The sequence below is a fragment of the Oncorhynchus tshawytscha genome, linkage group LG04 (assembly GCF_018296145.1).
Source record: "Oncorhynchus tshawytscha isolate Ot180627B linkage group LG04, Otsh_v2.0, whole genome shotgun sequence".
NCBI classification, from domain to species: Eukaryota; Metazoa; Chordata; class Actinopteri; order Salmoniformes; family Salmonidae; genus Oncorhynchus; species Oncorhynchus tshawytscha.
This window is the reverse complement of record NC_056432.1, coordinates 69,813,188-69,828,187: the sequence shown is the minus strand read 5'-3', so window position 1 is coordinate 69,828,187 and position 15,000 is coordinate 69,813,188. Positions and strand designations below refer to the sequence as shown.

Genomic DNA, 15,000 nt, shown 5'->3' with positions numbered 1-15,000 from the left:
CTCTTTGACAACAGGGACTGTCTGGAGGGTAGGGGAGGGCGTAGTGTCCACTGCTCTTTGACAACAGGGACTGTCTGGAGGGTAGGGGAGGGGCGTAGTGTCCACTGCTCTTTGACAACAGGGACTGTCTGGAGGGTAGGCGAGGGGCGTAGTGTCCACTGCTCTTTGACAACAGGGACTGTCTGGAGGGTAGGGGAGGGGCGTAGTGTCCACTGCTCTTTGACAACAGGGACTGTCTGGAGGGTAGGGGAGGGGCGTAGTGTCCGTTGCTCTTTGACAACAGGGACTGTCTGGAGGGTAGGGGAGGGGCGTAGTGTCCGCTGCTCTTTGACAACAGGGACTGTCTGGAGGGTAGGGGAGGGGCGTAGTGTCTCCCTCCAGTCTATCTGCAGCAGAGAGCAGGATAAGGTGCAGAGGAATCCGACACTGAGAGGCCGGGCCGTCTGGGGAATAACCAATAGATGACTTCTTGTTCCACTAATTCCTTACACAGTAAAACAAGCTCTCTTGGAATGGAGCCATTCCAATATGTCTATATTAAGTCTGCTGCTGTTAAAAAGCAGGGCAGACAGCACCCTCCAGCCAGCCCCCTCCCTCCCCCTGACTGCCCCTGGTTCCAGGCTGGCTCAAGAACTCTGCACTGACTGGAGGCCGCTGTACTCTCCTGTACTGTATGCCACACTGGAAACCATACAGTATGTCAGTACACTGAAGGTTATACCTAAACAATTCTAGGACATTTAGAAGTGTGATGTTTAGGTTATGATAGAACAAGTCCTATGAGACTTTCCAATCATGATGCTGAAGATAAGAATAGAATATGATGAAACATACCAGTATGTTGGTGAATGTTACTGATGTTCAGTAAATTGGTTAAAGCATTAACATGTTAAGAGTACAAAGCAGAAGAATGAAGCTACTCCCCTGAGAATAGATGTGATCAATGTAGATTCAACAGAACTTGTGTACTTAATGCAAATTCTTGAGTCTCAAATACCTTCAATGTAATTTAAGTTTGTAAATATTTAAAGTAATTTGATTTGAATTGAATATAAAATATCAAAGATAAGCTTTGGGGTTGAAATGTTATGTAGGGTACAAAAGCTGCTTTCATGATACTCTCTCTCTCTCGCACACAGAGGCGAGGACACACAGACACACAGACACACAGACACACAGACACACAGACACACACACACACACATACACATACACACCCACACTACCCCCTCTCCCAAATAAAAGTCCTACTATTCCAGAACCACATTCTTACATTACTACCACCCCTACAATGTTACATTTCCAGAAAACATGAGATCTGTGTGGATGTTTTTTGTTAGGCACACAATGAAATAGAAGTGAAAAAATCCTATTCTGGCATGGTCTGGTCATGAAATTCAAAAGGTTTGCAGTAAACTGCTCAAATCCATGGGGACTCCCTCAAACAGCATGGATAATGACAGGAAAGATGCAAACAGACATAAACAAACCCACAAGTGAGTCTGGGCCTGGCATCATTATCCTGCATATACATCCCACCTCTATGGGATTGGGAATAAGCAGAATGCCTCTGACCCTCACTGCAGGGGGGCGGGTGGAGTTGTAAAAGAGGTCGGACACGACCTAGTCAGAGAGCCCACAATAACCATGGTGAACAGGCTGGGGGGATGTGAGGAATAGAAGGATATGAACTTTTGAAGTGTAGGAGAACATGTGAAAAACTATTGGCATATGCCTGTGAAATCCTCCAATCCCTCAACATACTGTCAGGAAAAAGGCCAATCTCTGAGGGGCAGGAAAACACATACTCTCCACATAGCATTTTACATTGAATTATTTCTCTTCTGATACGTTCATGTGTAAATCATCCCTTATAAAAATATACTTCTGATGTACAGTCATTTTTCTGATATTTTCTCATATAATTTGGTTTATTTAAAACCAACATATGATTTATATTTTATTTTAAACATCTACTGTTTCTGTGAATATAAAAGAAGACAAAACAATTCTAACAACCTCACCATTGTGGAAACTGGGTGGGAGACTGAGCGGGAGTCTGGAGTGAGTTAATAAGAGACTGCAGTGTGTCTGGTGGTGGGACAGAGAGCTGGCTGGCTGGTGTTGGACCACCCCTAATCTAATAATGGCATTGTCCACACGGCGGCTGGCTGGCCTCTGGGCTGGAGGCTGGTCAGGAGGGGGCTTGAGGAGCAGGGGAGGACTTCCCCTTCTTCCTGTCCTCTCCTCTGCTCCCTCCACTCTGCACATAGACTGAGCCTCTGTCTTCACAATTGCCTCCCAGCTGCTGGGGCTTGGGAAAACAACAGAGTGGGCTCTGTTGTCCGGCAGAAAGCACGATTGTTACGAGGGACCACTTTATTACAGGCACATGAGTGTGCCGAGACTTTAAAACACACTCAAATGTCATGTGCACACCAAGTGATGGGGAAGAATAATTCTGGAGAAAAAAATACCTAAAAAACCAAACAATTCTGTGTCTGAATAACGGTGCAGGACAGAACGGGCCATTCATTGTGTTCCATAGGGAATGCTTGGACTCTCCTCCGCCCAAAAACAAAAAGGGTCTTTTTTTGCTGCCGTGGGCTGAATGCTTTGCTTTGCCACCCCGGCCCTAAGAAAACACGGGCCTCCTTTCTCCCTGCCGGCTGGCCGCACACACTAGATCCTATTAATGCAGCCCTCTCCCTGTGAGTGTGCCCACTGTGGAGGCCGAGGGCTGCGCAGAGCCAACGCAAAGACAAAACAGTTTGCTCAACATTAGTAGGGAAAACAGTGGCCGAGCGGAGAGGGAGAGGAAACTAAGTCAACTTCACACTGGAGGATGTGTTCTCCGTCAACTGATATTTTCCTTTGGAGCACGGGGTCCAATGAGTGCCAAGTATAAGGCGACTGGCCACCTTCATCCAGGAAAGGATTATGGGGAGCAATAGAGTTGTAAACAGGTGCTTTATAATGATATTCAGAGGTCATAGAGTATGGCTTTATGTATCATAGCTACGGTTGGCCTCGTTTCACTGTCGATAATGAGCTGCTCCTGTTAGGGTTATGAAGTTAATTTAACAGTACTGTCTTATCACAGAGCTCACTAGGTTCCCTAATGCCGGGTGAGATGCACTACAGCTCCAGTGATCTGCTGTCTTGTGTTGAGTACTGTTATCACTAGCATTGAGCTACTATGAGAGGCTGCAGGGTCCTGGCATAAATTACTAAATCGCAGCGCTGGTTTGGAATCCCCTCAGGTGACTAATTTAAGGCAGACACTCAGGTGTGACTTTACACATTACAACTGTTCATATGACAGCCCTTGTCAAGATGCAGGCAGTTCATTAACGCAGCCTAAACAGGCGAGGTGTGGGAACACAAAGACACTGCGCTGCCCTGCTGATAATTACAAGACCGCTAGGAGATGTTGTGTCATTAACATTAATAATGGAGGCGTGTTTATGTACATGCTTACATCGCCAACAAAGACATGTGCGTTCCTAGCATATGTTCCCCACACAAATGTGCCATTGTGTGCCAGGCAGGCAGCCTCTGTGAACCCATCACATCGTGTAAGTACTGGGGATGTGCATCTTTCAATGTTTACACTCTCTCCAGTTTTCCATTCACAAGCTAGGGCCCAGTGTCAGAGGAAATGGTGCCTAATGCAATAATAAGGCCATTCAATATCCCCACTCTCTGTGTGTACCTTAACCATGACTTAACAAAGCCTTAACCCTGACCTAACGAAGCCTTAACCATGACCAAACGAAGCCTTAACCCTGACCTAACGAAGCCTTAACCCTGACCTAACGAAGCCTTAACCATGACCTAACGAAGCCTTAACCCTGACCTAACGAAACCTTAACCCTGACCTAACGAAGCCTTAACCCTGACCTAACAAAGCCTTAACCCTGACCTAACGAAGAAAAGGAAGCCGGAAGAGTCTTTCAGCGGCAAAGCAGATGTACGTCGACAAAACCTACAGACCGAATCGTCCCAGATAGCCTGCACTGTTTGTGTTCATAACGTCTGAATGTGTTTTAACAGGCCAGCGACATTACTAGTCTTGTTGTTCGTCCACTTAGCTTAATTTCCAAACCATCACAGCCATTGCTGAGGTTGTATCTATTAAGCCCTTTTTGTGCATCATTAAGTTTTAACAGGGGCGCGATAGCTTTATTGTTCAAATTGCACACGACTTCATTTAACGTCAGCGTTTCTTCTGCTTCCTGACAAGAAGTCACATTTCATAACTAATTAAATTGATCCCTCCCCCCACCCAACACAGGCCACTAAACGGAATTATTTGCATTCAAGTGTCAATATATTAAATCGCAGGGGCTAATGAGTTGGGTCAACGCTTTCTTTTATCTCTAGTCTTGCATGTGCACATCTTCATCAGCTAACAGTCTCCTTTAACTGGTGGGCGATGTTATATAGGGCTGGATCTATAGAGCTATCTCCCTCCCTGGGCTCAAGCCAAGCTGATATGATGAGACCGTTAGGGCCCCCGAATAATCCCACTACTGCCAGCCAAGCTAACACCGTCTGGAAACACCCTATCACTCCCTGCTATATTATTCTCTTGCTATAATGCTAGCAGTTGGTCTGGCTGGGCTAATTGGGGAACTTACACATTCCCTTTAACAATGTCTATTTTGGTGCGTTTTGCCAATGCATTAACAAGAATCTCTTAGAAGATCATTTGCGCCCTGGAAAACAACAGAAACATCTGAGAGGCATAAATTAGGAGCCATTATCGTTGTTCAATTAGCAGCCTCCCTTGTGTTTATCTAAAGTTCATTTGAAATGATTCCCCATTATATGGTAGCAGTGTGCTTTGTTCTCACTAAAATGTTAACCAAATAAAATGTTGTGTGCAATTACCGTTCATTGTATTACAAGGGCAAAGCATATTGTGTGTAGACTACAGTACAGTACAGGCTCCTGAGTGGCGCAGCGGTCTAACACACTGCCTCTCAGTGTAAGAGGTATCATTACAGACCCTGGTTCGATCTCGGGCTGTATCACGGCTGTGATCGGGAGTCCCATAGGGCGACGCACAATTGGCCCAGCATCGTCCGGGTTAGGGGAGGGTTTGGCCTGGGTAGGTCGTAATTGTAAATAAGAATTTGTTCTTAACTGACTTGCCTAGTTAAATAAAAATACAGTGAGGCAGTAAATTGGGTGAATTACTGTATTGGCTTGTGTCAAATGATCTTTAGATAGGGTGTGATGGGCAAGGTACCCTACTACAATGACTGTAAATAATGAAAACCGAGCAGGAGCCAGAGTGACCTTTAAAGACTATGGCAACGGGCAGAAATGGACCACTTAGGCTGGGAGTGGATATCTACAAACTGTAGTCAATGACTCCCACTCTTGCATTTGCCCTGATAATCTCCTTTATGTTCCACTATAGGTTAGAATACTACGAGTCATGTTCAAGGAATAAGTGTGTGACTCAGAGACACACAAATAGGAGAGCCACACAGCACACTGCTGCAGTAGACTTGGATCAGCACACCTGCACACTGACTAGCATAGCGGCAGTAGCACCTTACAGACAGACAGACAGACAGACAGACAGACAGACAGACAGACAGACAGACAGACAGACAGACAGACAGACAGACAGACAGACAGACAGACAGACAGACAGACAGACAGACAGACAGACAGACAGACAGACAGACAGACAGACAGACAGACAGACAGACAGACAGACAGACAGACAGACAGACAGACAGACAGACAGACAGACAGACAGTGCCCATATAGAGGGGAGAGGGATTGTTGCCTTCATTCAAAAACCAATGTGTGTGTGACACAAAGGACTCTGTGTTTAATTAGGAGGTCCCTATTGGCTGGGCAGACAGGACCCGCTTTTATAGAGCTTCCCCTGTGAATTCTATCAGCGCTTTGCAACACTGGGACATGGAGCTGCATCCTGAACATCTCTAAACAGGCTGCTATTCTTTCTAATGTGTTTATGTGGGATTTCAAAAACAGACTCAGAGAGACCGCGAAAGACTGGTAGGTTAATAAAAGCAAATGATGTATTCAGGAATGTGTGGCATAGTCTGTTCATCAATGATAATGGTGAAGAAGAAAAAAATGATTAAATTACAGCTCAATGAGTATTTGCATGTAATGGAATGAATTATACCTTGAGACAGACACGTGTGTAACTTCAACTGTATGCCAATTTCAGCCTTTAAAAGCATACCCTGTCAACAATGGTTTGATTGTGTAAAGGAACCTTTTGTGTCAACCAGGGAATTTATTGAAAGTTCCCTAGTCATACCCCCAAAATATATATCAAGTGAGAAAGGAAGCTGCTACTGATTAACCCTCTATTGGGGCCCTGGCCTGGCTACCCCCTGGACCCCTGGGCTCTGGACCCCTGGGCCCTGGACCCCTGGGCCTGTCATGCTTCTTCAAGCTCTACTGCTGTTAAATGACCACAGCAAAGGGAGGGAGGGAGGCCGGCTCCACAGCCCTGGGGATACTGTGCTGCACATATGAGAGGAATCAGGCCCTCACTAGCTCTTGAGCAGGGCCATATGTCTGTCTGTCTGTCTGTCAGCCAGCCAGCCAGCCAGCCAGCCAGCCAGCCAGCCAGCCAGCCAGGCCCCTGAAAGTAGAGCTTCTCCTCAGGCTCTCTCTACACCTTCTCTATGTTAACACTCTATAACCTATAACAACACCTATAACACACTGATAAACACACAAACCCATAGGATACACACACACACATACACACACAAATACAAGCATGGACATATAACATATAAAGGCACCCACACACATATACACAAGTTCTGCAGTATGTGTGAGTTGTTGTGTTGTGGTGTTGCTGTGCTTTATAGGAGTGTGTCTGCCTGGCAGGCTGGGATGTGGAGGTGGTTAGCTAGCCCTTGTGTAATTAAATAGTATCTTTAATCTGGGAACTGTCTGTAGCTATTATCATTTAACCCTTAGAAGTCCCCTGCTGTTCCTCCACACCATTTAAAACCACATGTGAGGAAACCTTTTCCACTTTGAAGTGAGGGCTGACAACAAGGCACTGGTCTTTTCTCTTTTAACTAAGGCAATGGAACTTCTTTAAAGCCAAACAACAAGTACCAACCAGCACACTCTGTGCTCTTGGTAGATGCTATGGGGGGCAAAATATTATGGCGAGGAAATAATTATGTTTGTATTAAATTATAGTTTTTTTTTAACCTTGTATATTTTTGTAATAAATGTAATATTTCAATAACCTTAAGTCCAAAATAGCTCCAAATAGAACACAGATATAAGAACAATAATTCTCTATATAAAGTGAATCTACAATAGGCATCATTCCCAGCCAGAGGGACAAATAGAGATGAATAAAGTATAGAGTGACTCAAAATGAGTGGATCAGTGGACAGTATAAATCCTGGGAGGGGTGTGGATGTAGCCACATTGTGCAGGCTGGAGGGCTTGGAGGAGAGGGGGTTGGGAGATTGAGGGAGATGGGGTTGGGAGATTGAGGGAGATGGGGTTGGGAGATTGAGGGAGAGGGGTTGAGAGATTGAGGGAGATGGGGTTGGGAGATTGAGGGAGATGGGGTTGGGAGATTGGGGAGAGGGGGTTGGGAGATGGGGTTGGGAGATTGGGGGAGAGGGGGTTGGGGATTGGGGGAGAGGAGGTTGGGAGATTGGGGAGAAGGGGTTGGGAGATTGGGGGAGAGGGGAGAGGGGTTGGGAGATTGAGGGAGAGGGGGTTGGGAGATTGGGGGAAAGGGGGTTGGGAGATTGGGGGAGAGGAGGTTGGGAGATTGGGGAGAAGGGGGTTGGGAGATTGGGGGTTGGGAGATTGGGGGAGAGGGGGTTGGGAGATTGGGGGAGAGGAGGTTGGGAGATTGGGGAGAAGGGGTTGGGAGATTGGGGAAGAGGGGGTTGGGAGATTGAGGGAGATGGGGTTGGGAGATGGGGAGAGGAGGTTGGGAGATTGAGGGAGAGGGGTTGGGAGATTGGGGGAGAGGAGGTTGGGAGATTGGGGGAGAGGAGGTTGGGAGAGAGGGGGTTGGGAGGTGGAGGAGTAAGGGTTGACAGCGGAAGTCACGTGGAGGTCCTTCACAGGAGCAGGAAGAGGGAAAGCAGCCCTGAGCTAGATAAGTAGAACCAGACCTGGATTAAAAGCGTGAACCAACAATGGTCTCCATAGAAAACCCATATCAGTGGGATCTTTATAACACTGCTAAACATACGGTGCAACAATGCCAGCTCAGAGTTACAATTATAAACATAGGTAATAATGTATGGATTGTTATTGTGTTATTGTGAATGTGAGGACAGACAGACACATTGTAATTGACCTAAAAGGGGTTTTCTGATTAAAAGCATCCCCCATTTCATCTGGGGAGCTCCATTCCTTAACCTGCACCGTGTGAAGATAAATGTCAGCCTTTCAGGGAATATTTATTATCTGTGTGTGTGTGTGTGTGTGTGTGTGTGTGTGTGTATGTGTGTATGTGTGTGTCACTTCGTCTCACACCGTACCAGCTCCATCTTTCAGGAATGCATGGACTGTTGCCATCCCCATGCACAGGAGATACACGGCAGCTCAGAAGCCTCGTGAGAGAGCAGGAATTTCCACCTGGCCTATATCTGTGTGAGAGCTCTGAGGGCAGAGGGGCTGGAGGATTGGGGGCTTTGTGGGGATGGGGCCTGTTACTATAGCCAGAAAGCTGCACTCCATCATAGCACGGCAAGGCAGCCCCCCAAACCTCTCTGACCCCCACCTGTCATCACAACCTCCCAGTCAGTTGGCCTCTGTGGGCAGGGAGCAGACCTTCAAACAATTACCACCCCCAATAGACTGACCAAGAGGTCTTCTGAGTCTGGCGTTGCCACTGGGTTGGATCAAATACAGCCATTAGAGAAACTAATAAAAATTCCTTCAATCCATGGCGATTATCTCTCTATAAAAATATCCTCTTCACAGAAACATGTGTTTGGCCAACAACAGCAGTCACCACCATTTTATTAAGTCATTTCATAGACTGCTACCCATGCTGCTAACATATGGCTGTGCTGCCATTCACTCCTATATAATTACAGAAAGCCATATGAAAGACAGCCTGGGCTCTGACGTTAAAATAAAACCGGATTTGTTGCTATTGGGGAGGAATAAAAAGTGGGTGTAACTGTCAAGGAGACAGCCCCTAACAGTCCAATCAAGTGCCGGTCGATGTGGCTGATTGATGCAGAGGCTAAACAAACAGGCAGAACAGAGCTCTGCTTAGCGTCTATTTCTGCCTTTCTGTCTTCTTAACTCACTGGCTTTCCATGGTCGCATTCACACAGCTTTGATGACTCTGTTACGTAAGAAACACATGCTCTGTTACGGATCAGATTTACTTCAACATTTTGCTTTTAATTGTCACAAGCCTCTAGTTGATACCGAATGGTGTTTATCGAGTTTAATACTTAATTCACATAACAGTAATCTCTCCCTGAGCGGAATGTAACAACAACAAGGGACGACTAGAGGAAAGAAAAACGAGTTTTAAAAAAAACACAGAGCCTTGATCTTTAAACTTCTGATAAGCCCCTAACACCGTAATCACAACATCTGCTATCTTAAAACAAGTGACATTGTAATCCCGAAGGACAAAGACTCAATCTCTCTCCCTCCTCTAAGTAGAACTAGATGAAAAGAGAGAGAAGGCCATTCAAAAGGAGACTCGATTAAATTGGACCATGCCTCGTTCCAGACCGCTCTGCCTGTTTCTGCACACCCTCCCTCCCTCCCTCCCTCCCTCCCTCCCTCCCTCCCTCCCTCCCTCCCTCCCTCCCTCCCTCCCTCCCTCCCTCCCTCCCTCCCTCCCTCCCTCCCTCCCTCTGTCCTTTCCTCCCCCCTCCCCCCCCTCTCTCTCCCTCCCTCCCCTCTCCCCCTCTCTCTCCTTCCTCTCTCTATCCCTCCCTCCCTCCCTCCCTCCCTCCGTGCCTTGTTCCAGACCGCTCTGCCTGTTTCTGCACACCCCTCCCTCCCCCTCCCTCCCTCCCTCCCTCCCTCCCTCCCTCCCCTCCCTCCCTTCCCTCCCTCCCTCCCCCCCTCTGTCCTTTCCTCCCACCCACCCTCCCTCCCCCTCTCTCTCCCTCCCCCCCTCTCTCCCCTCCCTCCCTCCCTCCCTCCATCCCTCCCTCCCTCCCTCCGTGCCTTGTTCCAGACCGCTCTGCCTGTTTCTGCACACCCCTCCCTAACTCCCTCCGTCCTTGCATCCCTCCCTCCCTCCCTCCCTCCCTCCCTCCCTCCCTCCCTCCCTCCCTCCCTCCCTCCCTCCCTCCCTCCCTCCCTCCCTCCCTCCCTCCTTCCCTCCCTCCCCCCTTCCCTCCCTCCCTGTCCTTTCCTCCCTCCCTCCATCCCTCCCTCCCTCCCCTCTCTCTATCCCCTCTCTCTCTCCCCTCCCTCCATCCCTCCCTCCCTCCCTCCCTCCCTCCCTCCCTCCTCCCTCCCTCCCTCCCTCCCTCCCTCCCTCCCTCCCTCCCTCCCTCCCTCCCTCCCTCCCTCCCTCCCTCCCTCCCTCCCTCTCTCTATCCCCCCCCCCCTCTCCCCTCTCTCTATCCCCTCTCTCTATCCCCTCCCTCCCCTCTCTCTCGCCCCTCTCTCTCTCCCCCTCCCTCCCTCCCTCAAAGAAAACCCCTGAAAGTGCATGGCATGCCAGGGAGGGTGTCCAGTTACAGTCCTGGAGGTTTTATTTGTACTCCTCCGGTCCGGTTTACAATCCCCACTGATGTGATCAGTTACATCATCAATACAGCACCAGAATCTGAAGCGCTTTCCACCTGGAGCTAAACTACAAGCACTTTGATGGTGAGGACGAAGTCCACTGTTCTCCATACTAACAGCAGGGTAACCCAATCCCCCAGTGCTGTTTTACCACTGCTAAAAGTCTGCAACATGCAGACTGGAAGCTTGTTTAGAGTACTAATTAACTCAAAGCTGTTGTATATTAAGAGGACGGGGGCATTTTTAAGACCAGGACTAACGAAAACAGAGTGCTGCCGAGGTGCCTCGCTACCTCGCCCCGCCTGCCTCATTCCTCCCATCATCCCTTTGGTTGGCCATCTTTACGAGCAGCCAGACCAGCCCCACAGAGGACAGAGTAAAACTGGGTCACGAGGGGAGAAAATGTAATGAAGTAAGCATTAAAGGACTTGCGGTAGGATAAACAAAATGTCTAACATGATCAAACTGATTTGAAGTTGTTGTGAGAGTAATCTATGCTTGATAAGGGCCTGGTGAGGGTTGTAAACAAGCAGATAGACTGAGGGGAGTGCAGCAGATGGTGTAAATATGTGTCTCTTTTGTTTAATTGTAGATATAGTGGTGTTTCATCAGGACAGATCACAGGGACAGAGTCTGGAGAAGGCTGCCTTGGCTGGAGACACAGATCTTTACATCTAGGGGCCTCTCTATCTGTTTGAAATAGAGCCATACACTTTCAGTACCTCCCCAAGTGTGGTGGAAGAGATATAACACCCTCGTCACTGAACTGCTCATCAAGGGGAATTTCCAGGTAGCACATTAGTCTTTTACCACAGCATGAAAGAGTGGAGTGTGGACCTGTCAAAGTATGATGTGTTGTGGTGCTGTGTGAGTGAGCCCAGGAGTAAAGACTCTTTATTGAGGGGACTTGGCCCCAGCGATAGGGTGCTCTATTCTAGAGGGTATGCTAGTGAGGGTACTGTGCTAGAGAGCAGAGTGAGATCCTCTTTGGTGGAGTGATGGGGAGTCATTTCTCACAAACACACTGGACAGTGACAGCAGCACCAGAGGCCAGCTCTCCGGCCTCTCCAGCAGAAGCAGACATTGACAGTGGGGCCTTTCTCTTGGGAAGTGCACTTGAAAGGGGGATTTTCATGGCCCAGCACTAAATCCTGCTTTTGTGCTTAATGCCGTGTAAATCCAAGGGGTTTGCTTTGCCTCCACACATCACAGGGTCTGTGGACTGGGGAGTGTCCTGGAGGAGTGGAGAGGGAAGGGGGTGAAGAGGGGCTCTATAGCCCCCTCCACCATTCAACTGGGACCTTTACAAAGTACAGATTTTCAGCAAGGAATAACATGTTTACATCAAAGTATGGAACTGATAATGAAGCCATTTGTGATGGTGAATTGAGAGGAGAATGTTTTAATGATCCTCCTCGGAACAGAGAACAGAGACAGAGAGAGAGAGAGAGAGAGAGAGAGAGAGAGAGAGAGAGAGAGAGAGAGAGAGAGAGAGATAGACAAAGAGAGAGAGAGAGCCAGAGACTGAGAGACAGAGAGAGAGAGAGAAATAGACAGAGAGAGAGAGAGAGAGAGAGCCAGAGACTGAGAGACAGAGAGAGAGAGAGAGAAATAGACAAAGAGAGAGAGAGAGAGAGCCAGAGACTGAGAGACAGAGAGAGAGAGAGAAATAGACAAAGAGAAGAGAGAGAGAGAGAGAGAGAGAGAGAGACTGAGAGACAGAGAGAGAGAGAGACTGAGAGACAGAGAGAGAGAGAGCCAGAGACAAAGAGAGAGAGAGAAGCCAGAGACTGAGAGACAGAGAGAGAGAGAGAGACTGAGAGAGAGAGAGAGAGAGAGAGAGAGAGAGACTGAGAGACAGAGAGAGAGAGAGAGCCAGAGACAGAGAGAGAGAGAGCCAGGACAGTGTGTTGGTAGTGGGTGTGTGTTGGTAGTAAGTGCGTGTTGGTAGTGAGTGTGTGTTGGTAGTGGGTGTAGGGTGTGTGTTGGTAGTGGGTGTGTGTGGTAGTAAGTGAGTGTGGTAGTTGCTGTTGGTAGTGGGGTGTGTGTTGGTGAGTGTGGGTGTGTGTTGGTAGTGGGTGTGTGTTGGTAATGGGTGTGTTGGGTGTGTGTTGGTATTGAGTGTGTGTTGGTAGTGAGTGTGTGTCAGTAGTGAGTGTGTGTTGGTAATGAGTGTGTGTTGGTAATGAGTGTGTGTTGGTAATGAGTGTGTGTTGGCAGTGAGTGTGTGTTGGTAATGAGTGTGTGTTGGTAATGAGTGTGTGTTGGTAGTGAGTGTGTGTTGGTAATGAGTGTGTGTTGGTAGTGAGTGTGTGTTGGTAGTGAGTGTGTGTTGGTAGTGAGTGTGTGTTGATAGTGGGTGTGTGTTGGTAATGAGTGTGTGTTGGTAGTGAGTGTGTGTTGGTAGTGAGTGTGTGTTGGTAATGAGTGTGTGTTGGTAATGAGTGTGTTGGTAATGAGTGTGTGTTGGTAGTGAGTGTGTGTTGGTAATGAGTGTGTGTTGGTAGTGAGTGTGTGTTGGTAATGAGTGTGTGTTGGTAGTGAGTGTGTGTTGGCAATGAGTGTGTGTTGGTAGTGAGTGTGTTTTGTTAATGAGTGTGTGTTGGTAGTGAGTGTGTGTTGGTAATGAGTGTGTGTTGGTAGTGAGTGTGTGTTGGTAATGAGTGTGTGTTGGTAATGAGTGTGTGTTGGTAGTGAGTGTGTGTTGGTAATGAGTGTGTGTTGGTAGTGAGTGTGTGTTGGTAGTGAGTGTGTGTTGTTGGTGTGTGTAGTGAGTGTGTGTTGGTAATGAGTGTGTGTTGGTAATGAGTGTGTGTTGGTAATGAGTGTGTGTTGGTAGTGAGTGTGTGTTGGTAGTGAGTGTGTGTTGGTAATGAGTGTGTGTTGGTAGTGAGTGTGTGTTGGTAATGAGTGTGTGTTGGTAATGAGTGTGTGTTGGTAGTGAGTGTGTGTTGGTAATGAGTGTGTGTTGGTAATGAGTGTGTGTTGGTAATGAGTGTGTGTTGGTAGTGAGTGTGTGTTGGTAATGAGTGTGTGTTGGTAGTGAGTGTGTGTTGGTAATGAGTGTGTGTTGGTAGTGAGTGTGTGTTGGTAATGAGTGTGTGTTGGTAGTGAGTGTGTGTTGGTAATGAGTGTGTGTTGGTAATGAGTGTGTGTTGGTAATGAGTATGTGTTGGTAATGAGTGTGTGTTGGTAGTGAGTGTGTGTTGGTAATGAGTGTGTGTTGGTAGTGAGTGTGTAGTAGTAGCAGGATAAGTAATAGGTGGGTCATAGGAGAAGACTGCTCCTGGCACCAGACTACAGTAAAGCCTTGGATTTCCTCAGACGTCTGGGCTGGGGCAACGGCCTTGACTACAGCCAGCCACTGACCGACCACCCCTACCCAGAGTAGCCAGCCTGTCTGTATCCAACACTCAGCATGGGTGGTCCCTAACCTGACCACACTGTACTGTACCACCTCACCAACACACACACCCAACACTCCCCACATACACATCCCACACACTGGCACTCTCCCCATCTCCTCTCCTCCTGCTACCTCTCATGCTGTTTTCTTTCTTTCTTTCAGCAAAATGCCATGTTTATTTATGGTGCCCTCGTTCCATTTTTCTTGGTCTGTGTCTCGTGTGAATACTCTCGCCCCTCCACCCCCATTTACATGTTTTTCTCCATTTTCCATAATTACTTAGAGGAGAAAAGAACACAATCCACTTTGGAGAGAAAACACATGGCAATGACCACCACCATACACACTGACATTACTCCAATAAAACCTTCATTTTCAATCTGAGCTGAGCATAAAACGAGCTATTCTAAGTGCACCTTTATAAATATTTTACTCTTGTTCAAGTACATTAACAAACATTTAAAGGACTAAAACTGAATACTGTATAAAACAAACTTCTTCTTCCGTCAAAAACAGTATCTCCTTTAGCCACCACATTGACGTGAACAACGTTTTCCCTCACTAACAATATGCTGTGAACAGTAGCCCCAGTGCTGTCTAAAGGCCTGCCACGTCGCTCAACTGGGATGGTATCATTTCCAAGGCAGCATTTACCAGCCTCTTTCATGTCCCCACCTCCACCCTCCAGACACTTCTCTCTCTACCAGCAGCAGCATGCTTCATTAGGTGTCGCTACTTTCTCTTCTCTCCATCTTTGTTAATTAGGATGTGATAATTATTCCCCTCCGTCTTTACCCCTCCCAATTACCGATGGCCAATTA

At 47.6% G+C, this 15,000-nt stretch overlaps 1 protein-coding gene across 7 annotated transcripts in view; it reads right to left on the bottom strand.

Moving 5' to 3' along the window:
- The window catches only part of LOC112237175 (transcription factor SOX-6), an 80,243-nt gene that overhangs the window by 61,997 nt on the left and 3,246 nt on the right, over positions 1-15,000 (bottom strand). The window lies entirely within an intron of this gene.